The 14,912-nt window shown below is 33.2% G+C and overlaps 1 non-coding gene across 1 annotated transcript; it reads right to left on the reverse strand.

Annotated features, from left to right (window-relative positions):
• Nucleotides 1–14,804: 14,804 nt before the first annotated feature.
• LOC111776528 (U6 spliceosomal RNA) lies at nt 14,805–14,907 on the reverse strand. Its single transcript, XR_015412019.1, has one exon. It is a non-coding gene; the product is annotated as a U6 spliceosomal RNA (small nuclear RNA).
• Nucleotides 14,908–14,912: the final 5 nt, after the last annotated feature.

Consider the following 14,912-nt stretch of genomic DNA (forward strand, 5'->3'; position numbering starts at 1 on the left):
TGACGCTCGAGTAAATAAGAGTTACATGAATGAATTGAGATCATATCTGAATGAGAGTGGTCGTGAGAATATGATGGTTAAGAAGAATTGAAGGTTATTACTTATACAAATACTGTGTATTTTACCGTTTTTAGTGACTCTATCATAAGAACTACAAAGTTAAGTATGCTTAGCTTTGAACAATAAATGATATGAGCTGAGTTTAGATCGATTAACATAACAACAAATTAAATCTTCTACAACGGTACAATTTTTTTTCTTTTTGAATCCAATGAATTATCAATGTTTAAGATAATTATCGGTATGAGATCTCACATCAGTTAAAGAAGAGAACGAAACATTCTTTATGTAGGTTTAAGGAAACCCAAAAACTTTGAGAGGAAGGCCAGAGAGAACGGTATCTAGATAAGTATCGGTTTCGCTACGTAATTCTGAAAGATGCGTTTTATACCCGTGAGGCTAATGGGAGTACGTAATGGACCAAAGCGGACAGACAATATTAGCAAGCAATGAACTTGAACGATTACAATCGGTACCTTACTCCATTAAAATAAACTTGAACCGTGAGGCTAACGACAAAACGTAACGGGCCCAAGCGGACAAACAATATCTGCTAGTGGTGGATTTGGACGATTACATTCGATGCCTTATTCCATTAAGCTAAACTCGATTGGGTTTGATATCTTCTCTAAATGTTCATATGTACCTTAATAGAGAAGCATAAGGTAACTCTGAAAGACGTGTTTTAAAACCGTGAGACTGACAACGATATATAATGGTTTTTATCCCATTAAGCTAAACTCGATCGGGCTTAATATCTTCTCTAAACTTTCATATCTACCTTTATAGAGAGGGGCATAAGGTAACTCTAAAAGACGTGTTTTAAGACCGTGAGACTGATGACGATACGCAACGAGTCTTATCCCATTAAGCTAAACTCGATCAGGCTCGGTATCTTCTCTAAATTTTCATATCTACCTTTATAGAGAGGGGCATAAAGTTACTCAGAAAGACGTATTTTAAAACCGTGAGGCTGACGACGATATGTAATAAGTCTTATCCCATTAAGCTAAACTCGACCAGGCTTGATATCTTCTCTAAAGTTTCATATCTACCTTTATAGAGAGGGGCATAAGGTAACTCTGAAAGACGTGTTTTAAAACTGTGAGATTGACGATGATATATAATGGTCCTTATCCCATTAAGCTAAACTCGATTGGGCTCAATATCTTCTCTAAATTTTCACATCAACCTTTATAGAGAGGGGCATAAGGTTACTTTGCAAGACGTGTTTTAAGACCGTGAGACTGACGACGATACGCAACGGGTCTTATCCCATTAAGCTAAACTCGACCAGGCTCGATATCTTCTCTAAATTTTCACATCTACCTTTATAGAGAGGGGCATAAAGTTACTTTGAAAGACGTGTTTTAAGACCGTGAGACTGACGATGATACGCAACAGGTCTTATCCCATTAAGCTAAACTCGACCAGGCTCGATATCTTCTCTAAATTTTCACATCTACCTTTATAGAGAGGGGCATAAAGTTACTTTGAAAGACGTGTTTTAAGACCGTGAGACTGACGATGATACGCAACGGGTCTTATCCCATTAAGCTAAACTCGACCAGGCTCGATATCTTCTCTAAATTTTCACATCTACCTTTATAGAGAGGAGCATAAAGTTACTTTGAAAGACGTGTTTTAAGACCGTGAGACTGACGACGATACGCAACGGGTCTTATCCCATTAAGCTAAACTCGACCAGGCTCGATATCTTCTCTAAATTTTCACATCTACCTTTATAGAGAGGGGCATAAAGTTACTTTGAAAGACGTGTTTTAAGACCGTGAGACTGACGACGATACGCATCGGGTCTTATCCCATTAAGCTAAACTCGATCAGGCTCGATATCTTCTCTAAATTTTCATATCTACCTTTATAGAGAGGGGCATAAAGTAACTCGAAAAGACATGTTTTAAAACTGTGAGACTAATGACGATACGCAATGGGTCTAATCCCATTAACCTAAACTCGATCAGGCTCGATATCTTCTCTAAATTTTCATATCTACCTTTATAGAGAGAGCATAAAGTAACTCGGATAGTCGTGTTTTAAAACCGTGAGACTGACGACGATACACAACCGGTCTTATCCCATTAACCTAAACTCAATCAGGCTCGATATCTTCTCTAAATTTTCATATCTACCTTAGAGAGGGGCATAAGGTAACTCTGAAAGACGTGTTTTAAAACCGTGAGACCGACGACGATATGTAACGAATCTTATCCTATTAAGCTAAACTCGATCGGGGTCGGTATCTTCTCTAAATTTTCATATCTACCTTTATAGAGAGAGGCATAAGGCTGTTGGTGTACTGCTGAAAGTAAGGTCATTTGTGTTGGTGTTTTAGTTTTAGGGAGCCTTCTCTTTAAAGTCTTTTGTCATTTTGGGTACGAACTTGCCTTTTAAATTTAGCCTTTTTTTTTTTTTTTTAATTTTTAATTTTATCTTTTTATTTTAAATTGATTTATTTTTCTTATATGCTTTTCCACCATATTGTCTTTTCGATAATACCCATTTCTTACACGCAATGTTTAATTTTATTACCTTTATAATTCATTCATTCATTCCCCCAAACTTTAACCAATAAGTTATCTATAATCCCGAACCCTAAACATTTAAAGTTTTCCCGTTTTAGGGTTTATCTCGGAGAAATTTTAAAATGGTTAAAATTAATCTGGTCGTATTCAAAATACTTTGGAACAAGTAATTCATCATTCAAAATAAATTTAATATTTAATTATATACTTTTAGACTATCAAAATTGATTTTAAATTATTCAAAGCATGTTACAAAATGATTTCGGGATGTTCATATGAACTGATAATCCGACCATCCAGAGCTACTCAACCCAATCCATAAAAGTTTGAGTTAGATTCTTCTGGTTTGGGTTGGGTTGGATTTTTGGAAAATCGAACATTTTGTTTAGTTTGCTGGTTGACATTTTTTTGGTTGGATACATGAAGATAGGATTACAGTCTAACCCAATCTAACCATACTCATAAAAAGATTAACAATATTTAACGTTTGTAACTGATGTTAGTAATGCGTTGTAGCTTGTAAATATTTGATATTTGAATTTTATGAGATTTTAGTTATTAACGTGTATTGTGGATAAATATAATTTTTTTTTTAAAAAAAGAACAACCAGACAACCTAACTCAACTTGACAGGTTGAGTTGGTGGTTGTGAACTCTATTCAGGTTGCTCAGTTCATCAACCCAACCAACTCGAAATTTTGGATTGGTCCAGTAGAGTTTTCCTACCCAACCAAACCCAACTAACTTTAATGTTCCTACTTGTCATTAGTAATTCGATCGTTTGGTCACATTTGTCTCTCGGATAAATGTCTTTGTGAGACCCCACATCAGTTGGAGAGGGGAACGAGACATTTCTTATAAGGGTGTGAAAACTTCTCCTTAGTAGACGCGTTTTAAAATCGGTATCAGAGCTAGATATTGAGCGGTGTGCCAGCGAGAACGTTGGACCCCAAGGGGGGTGGATCGTGAGATCCACGTCGGTTGGAGAGGGAAACGAAGCATTCCATATAAGGGTGTGGAAACCTCTCCCTAGTAGATACGTTTTAAAACCGTGAAACTGAAGACGATATGCAACAGACCAAAGTGGGCAATATCTGCTGCTAGCGGTGGGCTTGAGCTATTAGAGTCTTTTAACTTGAGTCCCCCTGTCTTTTGTTCTACTCCAAAGTTTCATCAAGTGCAAAGTGGATAATTACTGAAAGTATCTGAACAGTAAGTCCATCTCAAGACGAGTGCTCTCAGCGACTAGTAATCTTATAGGGGTTGATGAATTGATTCGTCCCGAATTTAGTTAATTGATTGCATTCAAATCAAAGCGAGACATTTCTCATAAAACTTGTCAAACCGATAAAGAAATTAATTAGCGTAAAGATGTGACGAAAGATTCGAATTTTGACAATCCCATTATTATCTTAATCGGATGGACACGACAAGACAAGGACCAAAACCCACAAACATATGCTTATGATTGAATGCTATGCTTTGTCTTTTTTCTGCTAAATAACGAAAAATAGAACTTCAAAACGCACAAGGAAAATATTACTAATTTCATGACTCCTCATTTTCTCAAACTTGTTCTTTGATTTCACTATATAAATAGAAATAAAGGTTATTGTTTGTTTTTTTCTCCATAATAGAAAAATACAATAAAATAAAATTTATTAGAATATTTGTAACACCTAAGTAAAATCAAATAACGTGAGATCACATCCATATAAGAGCGATTCTTAGAATAGGATGACTAGAAAGACTTAAAAGAATTGAAAGTTACTATTTATACCAACGAGATGCACTTTTATTGTGGCTCAATCATAGGAACCTCGAGGTTAAACTTGTTTTACTTAGAGCAATTCTATGTTGGGTGAACTCATCCAATTTTTTCTAGAATACATGTGAGTGAGGACAAAACATGCTGGAAGGATTCGTGTTGGTTTGTGTGGATATTGTTCACTCTTAGAAGTGAAGGGTAAATAACTTGACTATGTTGCAGGGAAATGTCGAGGCCATCAAGTGTGGAATCCGAATTCAGAGCATGGGTCATTACAGTATTGTCCTCTTTAGGTTTTCCCTTCTCCGACCGATGTGAGATTTTACAATCCACACCCCTTCGGGAACCAGCGTCCTCGTTGGTACTCGTTCCCTTCTTCAATCGATGTTGAACCACCCAATCCACCCCTTTGGAGCCCAGCATTCTTACTGGCACACGCCTGGTGTCCACCCCCCTTCGGAGCTCAGCCTCCTCGCTAGCACATCACCCGGTGTCTGGCTCTAATACCATTTGTAACAGTCCAAGCCCACCCTAGGAGATATTGTTTTCTTTGGGCTTTGGCTTAAAACAGTCTAGAAGTGTTCAAGTCCCAAATTCTATTCAAGTAGGTCGAGAGTAATATTGCAACTTTTAAAAGAACGGAGGCAAATCTAAAACAAGTTTGACAAAGACTAATCCCTAGTTTTCTTTTTGGGTATGAAAATTAATCTCGATCAGTTTTATACTCTGATTAGTCATCACTACCCTAGAGATACATAAATGTCCAAACTTCTTTCGAATCAAACTGTTTCTAAATATAAAATAGGGTAAAATACGAATCAATTATGAAGATATCGAGTTCATTATCGTAAAAAATAAACGGGATATTGATCGAACACGAAAAAGAGAGAAATTTCGTAAGAACGAGTTGCTTAAGGGAGTGATCGAGAAATAAAAATGAAAACTTTTTTTTTCTCACCTTTTTATGAAAAGAAAAGGTAAGATTTTGGAGCTTTAAAAACTTATGAAATGAGCTTTGGGTAAGCTTTAGGTTTGTGGTGTAAACTTTGGCTTTTGAAGTTTGTCTTTGAACATTACTTATTTGTGGATAATCCAAACACTCCCCATTCCTTCGCTTCCTTTTCTAATTTAATTATTTATCTTCATCCTTTTTTGTGGGCACACCTCTTTATGAACCATATATATTTATATATAGTGAGCTATATATGGCTATACTTGGACCAGCCATTTCGATTTAGGCCGAGCATTTTAGCTCAACCCATACGGGCATTTAAAAAATTCAATGACTTGAAAATTCGATCAGCTTATATGAATTGGGTTGGGTTTAAATAAGTGAGGTGAGATCCCACATCGATTGGAGGGGATGAAACATTTCTTATAAGCGTGTGGAAATCTCTCCCTAGCATACTTGTTTTAAAATCGTGAGGCTGATGACGATTTGTAACGGGCCAAAACAGATAATATCTACTAGTGGTGAGTTTGAGTTGTTATCAATGGTCTTAGAGCCAGGTTTCGAGGGATGTGCCAGCGAGGACACTGGTCCCCAATGAGGTGGATTATGAGATCTCACATCATGAAACATTACTTATAAGGGCGTGGAAACCTCTCCCTAGTAGACACGTTTTAAAATTGTGAGGTTGATTCCCAATGAGGTGGATTATGAGATCTCACATCATGAAACATTACTTATAAGGGTGTGGAAACCTCTCCCTAGTAGACGCGTTTTAAAATTGTGAGACTGATGACGACGATGCGTAACGGGCCAAAACGGACAATATCTGCTAGTGATTGACTTGAGATGTTACAAATGAAAACCTTGTAAATTAGGTTGGTTAATGGTTCCCCTAAAACTAGATTGAATTGAACCGAAAACCTCAAATTTATTATTTATAAGGGTTATTTGAGTTGAAAAATTTAGAATTGGAACAATTGAGTTGGGTCTAAAAAACGTCCCAACGTAACCCAACCCGACTCACTAACACCCCTATTCCGAGTTCAAAAATTCAAACTTCCTATCTCATATTTGTTGTACTAAAAAAAATAGACAGGTTCATGTTTTTTTTTTTTTTTAATGTTTCTTGTAACTATATTCTTTCAAAAATTACAATATTTTTTTTAATTTTTGTAAATGCATCAAAACTCTATTTAGAGTAGAAATCCATCAAATTTTAGATGGAAATTAGGCCTTTAAATGATTGGTAATGATGAACTAGAATAGTTAGGTGATGCTCGGGTCTTAATTTTTATTCAAGATCACCACCATTGTATCACGTTCCAATTATGTGCATGAGAAGAAGATTAAGAGCATTAAGCATGTAATTATATGCATTGAAAACAAGCAATAATAGAACGTTCAATTAATCAATCTATTGATCGATGGCTACATCAATCCCCTTGAATAAAGGATTTAATTATGCATATTCAAAGCCGAATTATAATATTTCAAGCTAAAATTGTGAGATCCCACATCGTCGAAGAGGGGAATGAGTTCCAGTGAGGACGTTGGACCCCGAAACGGGTGAATTGTGAGATCCTATATCGATTGGGGAGAAGAACAAAAAAATTATTTATAAGGGCGTGGAAGCCTCTCCCTAACAGACGCGTTTTAAAAATCTTCCGCGGAAAATCAGAAAGGGAAAGTCCAAAGAGAACAATATCTTCTTGCTGTCATTATCTCTATCCCCGACATTATCTCTATGATCTCAAACTTTGAAAATGCCTTTATAGACTCTCGTGTCGTTTCTTGAACTCTCCAAATCATAAACAAGTTTTTGGTATATTTTTTCCAAAGAGAATTCTGAAAACAGTCGTCCCAAACGATATATAGATATATAAAAAATAAAGAGTTGATAATAAAAAAGATGCTCCAATCGAGCATTTGTGTCCCTTTTTTTACTCGAGTGACACAATAACTCTTATACTATTAATCTTAATTGGAATGTTTTACACGTGTAATCAAATCTTGGATATGTTTTTATACATATATCGAAGTAAAAAAAAGTAATATCCGACTTCTAAAACATGACTACACTAAGATTGAGATCGCTACCACATGCATGCTATGAAGGTCCTACAAAATTGAACCGAGTTAGAAATAGCTGAAAGATAAAAGCTTTCGAAGTATGTCATGCTTTTATTTCGCACTCCGAAAGACGTTTCAATAACAAAGTCACTTACCTTCAACAATATAATAGCGAGCTCCTATTAAGAAGATCCTCGGTCCAAACCTACAATAATTGTGAGATCCCATATTGGTTGAAAAGGGGAACGAACATTTCTTATGAAAGTGTGAAAATCTCTCCCTAGCAGACGCGTTTTAAAACCTTGAGGGGAAGTACATAAGAAATGTTCAAAGAGAACAATATCTGCTAGTGGTGGGTTTGGGCTGTTACAAATGGTATCAAAGCCAGACACTAGGCAATGTGTCAGTGAGGAGGTTGAGCTTCAAAGGGAGGTGGACACGAGGCGGTGTGCCAGCAAGGACGTTGGGCCCCGAGGGGGGGGGGGGGTGGATTGGGGGGTCCTACATCAATTGGAGAAGGGAATGAACATTCCTTACAAGGGTGTGGAAATCTCTCCCTAACAGACCTGTTTTAAAACCTTGAGGGGAAGCACACAAGTGATATCCAAAGAGAACAATATCTGTCAGTGGTGGGTTTAGGCTGTTACAAATGGTATCAGAGCCCGACACTAGGCAATGTGCCAGTGAAGAGGTTGAGCCTCAAAGGAAGGTGGACACGAGGCGGTGTGCCAGCAAGGACGTTGGGCCGCCGAAGGGGGGGGGGAGTGGATTGGGGGGGTCCTATATCGATTGGAGAAGGGAACGAGCATCAGCGAAGACGCTGGGCTCCGAAAGGGGGTGGATCGAGATATCCCACATCGGTTGGGGAGGAGAACAAAACATTCTTTTCAAGGGTTCGGAAACGTCTCTCTAAACCCACATTGGTGGGAGAGAACGAAACATTCTGTATAAGCGATTGGAAACTCTCCCTAGCCCGAAAGTGAAAATCCAAAACGGATAATATCTGATTTGAAAACGCTAAATAGATTAATTAAATTAAAAGAAAAATTGGTATAAATTATAAATCCTCTCTCGAGATCAAGAAGATACCATATCAATGGCAACGACAAAAGTGGGATTTGTTTATGCAAAATTGTTGTGATTTAATTAAACGGATAAATAATTTGGTTTGTGTTTCCTAAGGTTTCAGACAGCATTAGAGACAATATTTATTCTTCAAATCATATTATTTACCCAAATTAGATCTTTGTAGGGAGACCAAAGTTGGAACATCAATACAAACACTGACATGTTTGTATTATGTTTATTTTATGTCTGAATATAATACATCTATAATCATACACATCATTATCAATTTTCGATCGTACTTTTGTATTTAAATCATATTAAATTGTGACACATATTTCATTATTTCTGTTCAGTTTAGAGATATTTACCGTCCATTACAAGTAACGATTAGACTTTTTTAGCACTAGACCGATTAAGATCGTTACTATATACATGTATTCATCATTTTACAAGTAAGAATCGTTCAAAACTGAGTATCTAACTTGTAACTCGCCTTAGAGATAGACCATCCAGTTTGTGACCGGGTCTTAAAATATAGACCACTCCTCTAGCCTGGAATCAGGAACTAAATTGTAGATCATCTAGCCTATGACAATGGTATTGCGCTTAATCCATTCACGAATGATTACACAACCTGCCTCATTCTAGATCTAAGTTATTTCGCTCTAAATCCTTTTTTTACTAGTCGACTCTTATGAACAACTTAAATCAACATTCTACATGGTACTTTAGCTTAAAATGAGGAAGAATCGATGCATACCAACCTTAAAATCGAATTAAGTAGGAGTAAGTGACCAAATTAGTCTAACTGAATCGAACCCCACTAGATTGGTCCAATCGAGACCAACAGCTCGTGAAACTCTACAGCGGGTGTACAATGGTGCGAAATGACAAACCAACAATGATCGAACAGAAGGTTGAGAAGATGAACTGACCTGAGAATGTGGTGAAGCCAAGCACGAGTCAAATGCAAACAGATGCTAAGACGAAGTTGAAATGTGAGATCTGAATCTAAAGTAAGAGTAGATAACATAGACTAAATCGCTACCATTCGTATTAGGTACATATAGATATAAATTATCTATTCATTCGATTGACCAAAGTTTGAAAAAGAATAAAATACACGAATGGTTGAACATAATGATAATAGGGTACAATTGTTCATTTAATAATGTTAGGGATAGGTTTTGACGATTTGTATATATATATATATTTGTTTTCGGAGATTCGTATGCATACTTCTATAAAGTGATTTTCAATTTTTTTAAATATAATGCGAGACCCGAAGTCGGATGGAGAGAGAAACGAAGCATTTCTCATAACGGTGTGAAAATCTCTTCTAGTAAACACGTTTTAAAACTGTGATATGTGACGGGTCAAAGTGGACAATATTTGCTAGCGATGGACTTGGACCATTTGGTATCAAAGTTAGTCACCGAGTGGTGTACCAGCGAGGACGTTAGCCCCCAAAAGCATGAATTATGAGATCCTACGTCCGGTGAAAAGGAGAATAAAAACATTTCTTTTTTTATATTTTACCATATACTTTCAATTGCATTAAATTAAAACTATATTTAAGTTAAATATTATAATTTCTACTCTCGTTCCATTTTTTTTTATCGTTAATTTATCCACTAATGTTTTACAAATTTATTTTATCAATCCACAAATTAACCATTAAATACATGAATTAATTCACAAACTTAAATATATATATATATATTAATATCATTTTTTATAAAAATCTTATCAATTTTATTCCATAAATATATATACTAAATGTTAATGTTATTTTTTTAAAATTTTGTTCAATTTTAAAATGGTTTAAAAAATACCCTAAAATATTTTTAAATAATACTTTTAAAAAAATCTTAAAAAAATAAAAAAAATACTTTTAACTAAACTTTCTAAATTAATATTAAAATATTTATAGATAATTCAGTAATTCTCTAAAATTCAAAGGGTATTAATCAAATTTTTTAAAATTCAAAGGGTATTAATCAAATTTTTTAAAATTCAAGGGTAGTTTTGAAAAACTATTAAAAGTTCAAGAATATTTTTGAAATAAACAAAATATAACAATTTACCCGTAAATAAAAATACTTTTTAAAATTTAAAGGTATTTTCTAAACAAGTAAAAAATTTAAGGATATTTTTATTAATTTAACCAATATATTAAAATCGATAATATATTTCGGTATTTATTCTATTATACTTCATATACTTTCAAACACTCGAACTTAATTATTTTCTTATAAATAATTATTCACATAGCTCCTTTTTCAATATAAAAACTATTATTATTATTATTATTATTATTATTATTATTAGTAATAATGATATTTATAAGTTAAAAAAATAATAATATATAGTATTAGGTACATGAAAATGAGGAATTAGGGTTTCTAATTTTGTTTTAAACTAAGCATAGGAAGCATCTAATTAAATTTTTGTCAGTAATTTTGGAAATTAAAAATTAAATATTTAACTCAAATTTTTTAATAAAGGTTTGATTTTCAGTATTCCAAGACCATGGGTTTTGTTAAAGAGAATCTTACATTAATGCAATTATTAGATTAATTATTTTTTAGTATATGGTCTGATATGCATATTATTATATCATAATTATCATTATTTTTTATTATATAGTGCCCGAATCATATGGGCTGGAGCCAATGTATAATAAAATAAACAAACTTTATTTAAAAACATAATATTTTAGGTTTTTTATTTTATTTATATATATATATATATATATATATATTTGAATATTTAATTTTTTTTAAATCAACCATTATCATATTATTAATAAGATATCCCTAAACTTTCGAAATTTTTAATAATTCCTCGGTAAGTTTTAATATTATTTTTAAAATATCTTTAAATTTTAAAAAAAATTATTAATATCTTTCGACTTAAAAAAATATAAAAAAAATCGTCTATCTCGACTTTTTAATTTTATTTTTTAAAGTTCAGGAACACTTTTAAAATGGGATACTAACTGTTCGGTTCATAATCGAATTATAAGAACATATTTTTTTATTTTTTAAAAAATTTAAATGAATTTTATTTCGAAGGTTTTAAAAAAAAATTTAAAATATTAAAATTTTTGAAAGCTAATATTTTTTTTATATAAAAAAAGATAAAAAAAAAAGAATAATTTAGATGGATAAGTTAATATTTTAATAAATGCATATATGGGTCTACATATTTCATATATGTGCGATCTTTGACATTAATTTAGGTAAAGAATTTGATATTTGAATTTTATTATTCTCTTCTAATATTAGTGGTTGGATTCAAGCATTTATTTTCTTTTGTGAATTAAATGCTTATTATTTAATTATCTCACTTCATAAATTATTATATAAAAATAAATTTAAGCTATTTAATTGACGTCTATATTTGATAGAGAGATTTCACAACATGATAAAAGTCTAATTTATTGATGTAAATGTCAATTAAAGTTAAATAAATGAATTAAAGTCTATTTATTCATTTCAATAACATGTTTAATTACAAATTTGACTTTGATTAGGGGATGAATCAATAATTTGAATAATTATTTTTATTGTTTCGTTTTTGTAATAAAAATAATTTATTGTCTATGTAATACATTGTTGGTGGGATCAACAAAATTCGTGATATAAAAGATTTTTTTTAATCCAAGGGTAATATTGTAATTTTTGAAATAATAAATATAATGGTTCTCGTGTGTAGTATTTAGATTAGGATTCGGAATTGGATTTGACACTTGGTAACCTTGACATTCTCGTGCATCTCCTGTGACAGGCACGTGATCTAATTGTTTTAAATACTTTTAAGAGTGACGATTAACTGTATAAGTGAGATCCCACATCGATTGGAGAGGGAAACGAGTGCTAGTGAGGATGCTGGGCCTCGAAGGGGGTGGACATCGGGCCGTGTGCCAGCAAGAATATTGGGCCTTAAGAGGGGGTGGATTGTGGGATCCCAAATCGGTTGGAGATGGGAACAAAACATTATTTATAAGGATGTGTAACTTTCTTCCTAGCATATGCGTTTTAAAAACGTTGAGAGAAAACCCAAAATGAAAAGTACAAAAAGGACAATATCTAGTAGCGGTGGACTTGGGTTGTTACAGTATATATTAAACCTTTTAATATGCTTCATCCTCACTCACATGGTTCCTATAAAAGTTTTCAAGAGGTCCAATAATTAAGCCACCGAAAAGAAATAAATAACTTGTTGGTATAAATAGTAACTACTGACATTCTATTGCATCTCTTACAACATGATTACGCTACCAACCTGACTTAAACTATTTCTAAGATTGAAAACTATGCATCCAGACCAACAAGCGGTTTTTTTTAAGTATATTTTGTCATCACTCATACCCTTGAAGCCATCCATCATACAATATCTCGTCAAGAACGCTTAAATTTAGAGTTTTCAATGATAGATCACCAAAAAAAGGAATGTGCACATTTTTAGTATAGGTAAATAACTATTACTTTTTTTCACTCATTTCTTAATCATCATATCCTCACAATCTTCATATCTAAATGTAGTTTCGGTTCATTCATGTATTTCTCCTTTACTCAAACGTCACAAAAACTGTAATATTGCAACTTTTGAAATATTATAATGACGTAGTAGTTAGACAATGAAGATTTGTTAGAAAATGATAGTATTTGGTACTCGGGTGGATTTTGAAAAAATTGTCACAATATAGCTAACAACTTTTCAGCATTAATTTAGTAAAACATTCCACCATTGTCACAATATGATGGCCTCAATGAACACGATGATAATAAATGAACACGATTTTTCTTAATTATTATTTAATTTGGAGCGAATATTATTTTAATTACTATTTAAAATGGATATTGTGGAATATAAATCTTGAGATTTAATGAATATTTTCTCCCATTAGCATAAATAAATAAGAAAAAGATGAAACATAATGAATCTTTTTGAAAAGCTAAGAAAAAGGGTACAAACAAGAAACCATTTACTAAATTTTCTTTGCTTTCTTCCATTCCTTCCAATATCTCAATTTCCATTCAACACATAATATTCTCTTCAAATAATAAAGCAAAGCTAGAAATGGTCATAATAAAGCAAAGCTAGAAATGGTCATAGAAGGAGGGTAGGTCCCACAAATTAAAGCCCTTTTTTTTCTTTTCTTTTTTTTTTTTTATTTAGGAAAAAGAATGTAATTTATGTTTCTCACAAGAGTAGCAAACATGTCCCACAAAATAGGGATATGACGTTTTGTGGAGAAATTTGGTGGGTTTTGCCATTTGATTGTGACATAATTAGTGAATAATTACATGTTTATAAATTATGCCCTTTGTTGTAATTGAGAAGCAAACAAAAGATTATCCTTTACTAATAAACGTGGGTTGTTTATTTCACGTAATTCTTACCTTACCTAAACTTTCTATTAATATTGGTCTATACATTAGGTTGTCTTCCACCACGGTGAAATAGCTAAAAAGGGAGTTGTTTTATGAATAAAGCGTACCTATTTGTAGCCTTATTGAATAGCTATGAACTCATTTCCTGAATGACCAAGATAAAAGTATATAACCAATTTGAACATAGCTCAAAAGATAAAAAAAATAAGACATATATTACCATAAAAAAAGAAAAGATCAAGATCAGTCACCTATGCATGTGTTGAACTTAAAGAATGGATATGCAAAATTGGGGTTCGAACTTTTAGATTTTTCATTATGAACTTTACACTTTCGGGAAGAATTATTGTAGTTAACTTTCATAGATTATTTACTCGACAACTCTACTTAGGAACTATATAATATAATTCTATATGTGACCTCAAAGAAATGTGTGCATGTATTAAATTAACAATTAAATGATTTATGATATAAAAAAATGGCAAAAAATCGAATAAAAGAAAGTAATGAATAATAAATTGATTTATGAAAAGAAAAAATATTTCATAAGAAAAACTACTATGAACACTCATACCTTGGTGGATCTAAAAAGTTTAAACTCAAATAGATCAACTTACCTGATTAACGCTATCCATAGCCATGGATTTGATGGAAATGCATGAGCGAGCAAAAACAGGCATTTCTCTGCATTTTATTCTGTTAGTTTAACAACAAAATAAGTAATTACCGTTTGTAAGAGCCCGAGATCATCGCTAGTAGATATTGTCTGCTATGGCCCGTTACGTATCGTCGTCAGCCTCACAGTTTTAAAACACGTCTACTAGGGAGAGGTTTCCACACCGTTACAAGAAATGCTTTGTTCCCCTCTCCAACCAATGTGGGATCTCACAATCCACCCACCTTGGAGGCCCAGCGTCCTCGCTGGCACACCGCTCGGTGTCTGGCTCTAATACCATTTCTCGATTTATGCGTGTCATCTTTGCCCAAAGACCATGCTAATCTTCTTTGTATTGTTCTGATCGGATGTCCCCCTAATATGAAGACAGAAA

This window comes from Cucurbita pepo, chromosome 15, assembly GCF_057944985.1.
Source record: "Cucurbita pepo subsp. pepo isolate OVF chromosome 15, ASM5794498v1, whole genome shotgun sequence".
Classification (NCBI taxonomy): domain Eukaryota; kingdom Viridiplantae; phylum Streptophyta; class Magnoliopsida; order Cucurbitales; family Cucurbitaceae; genus Cucurbita; species Cucurbita pepo.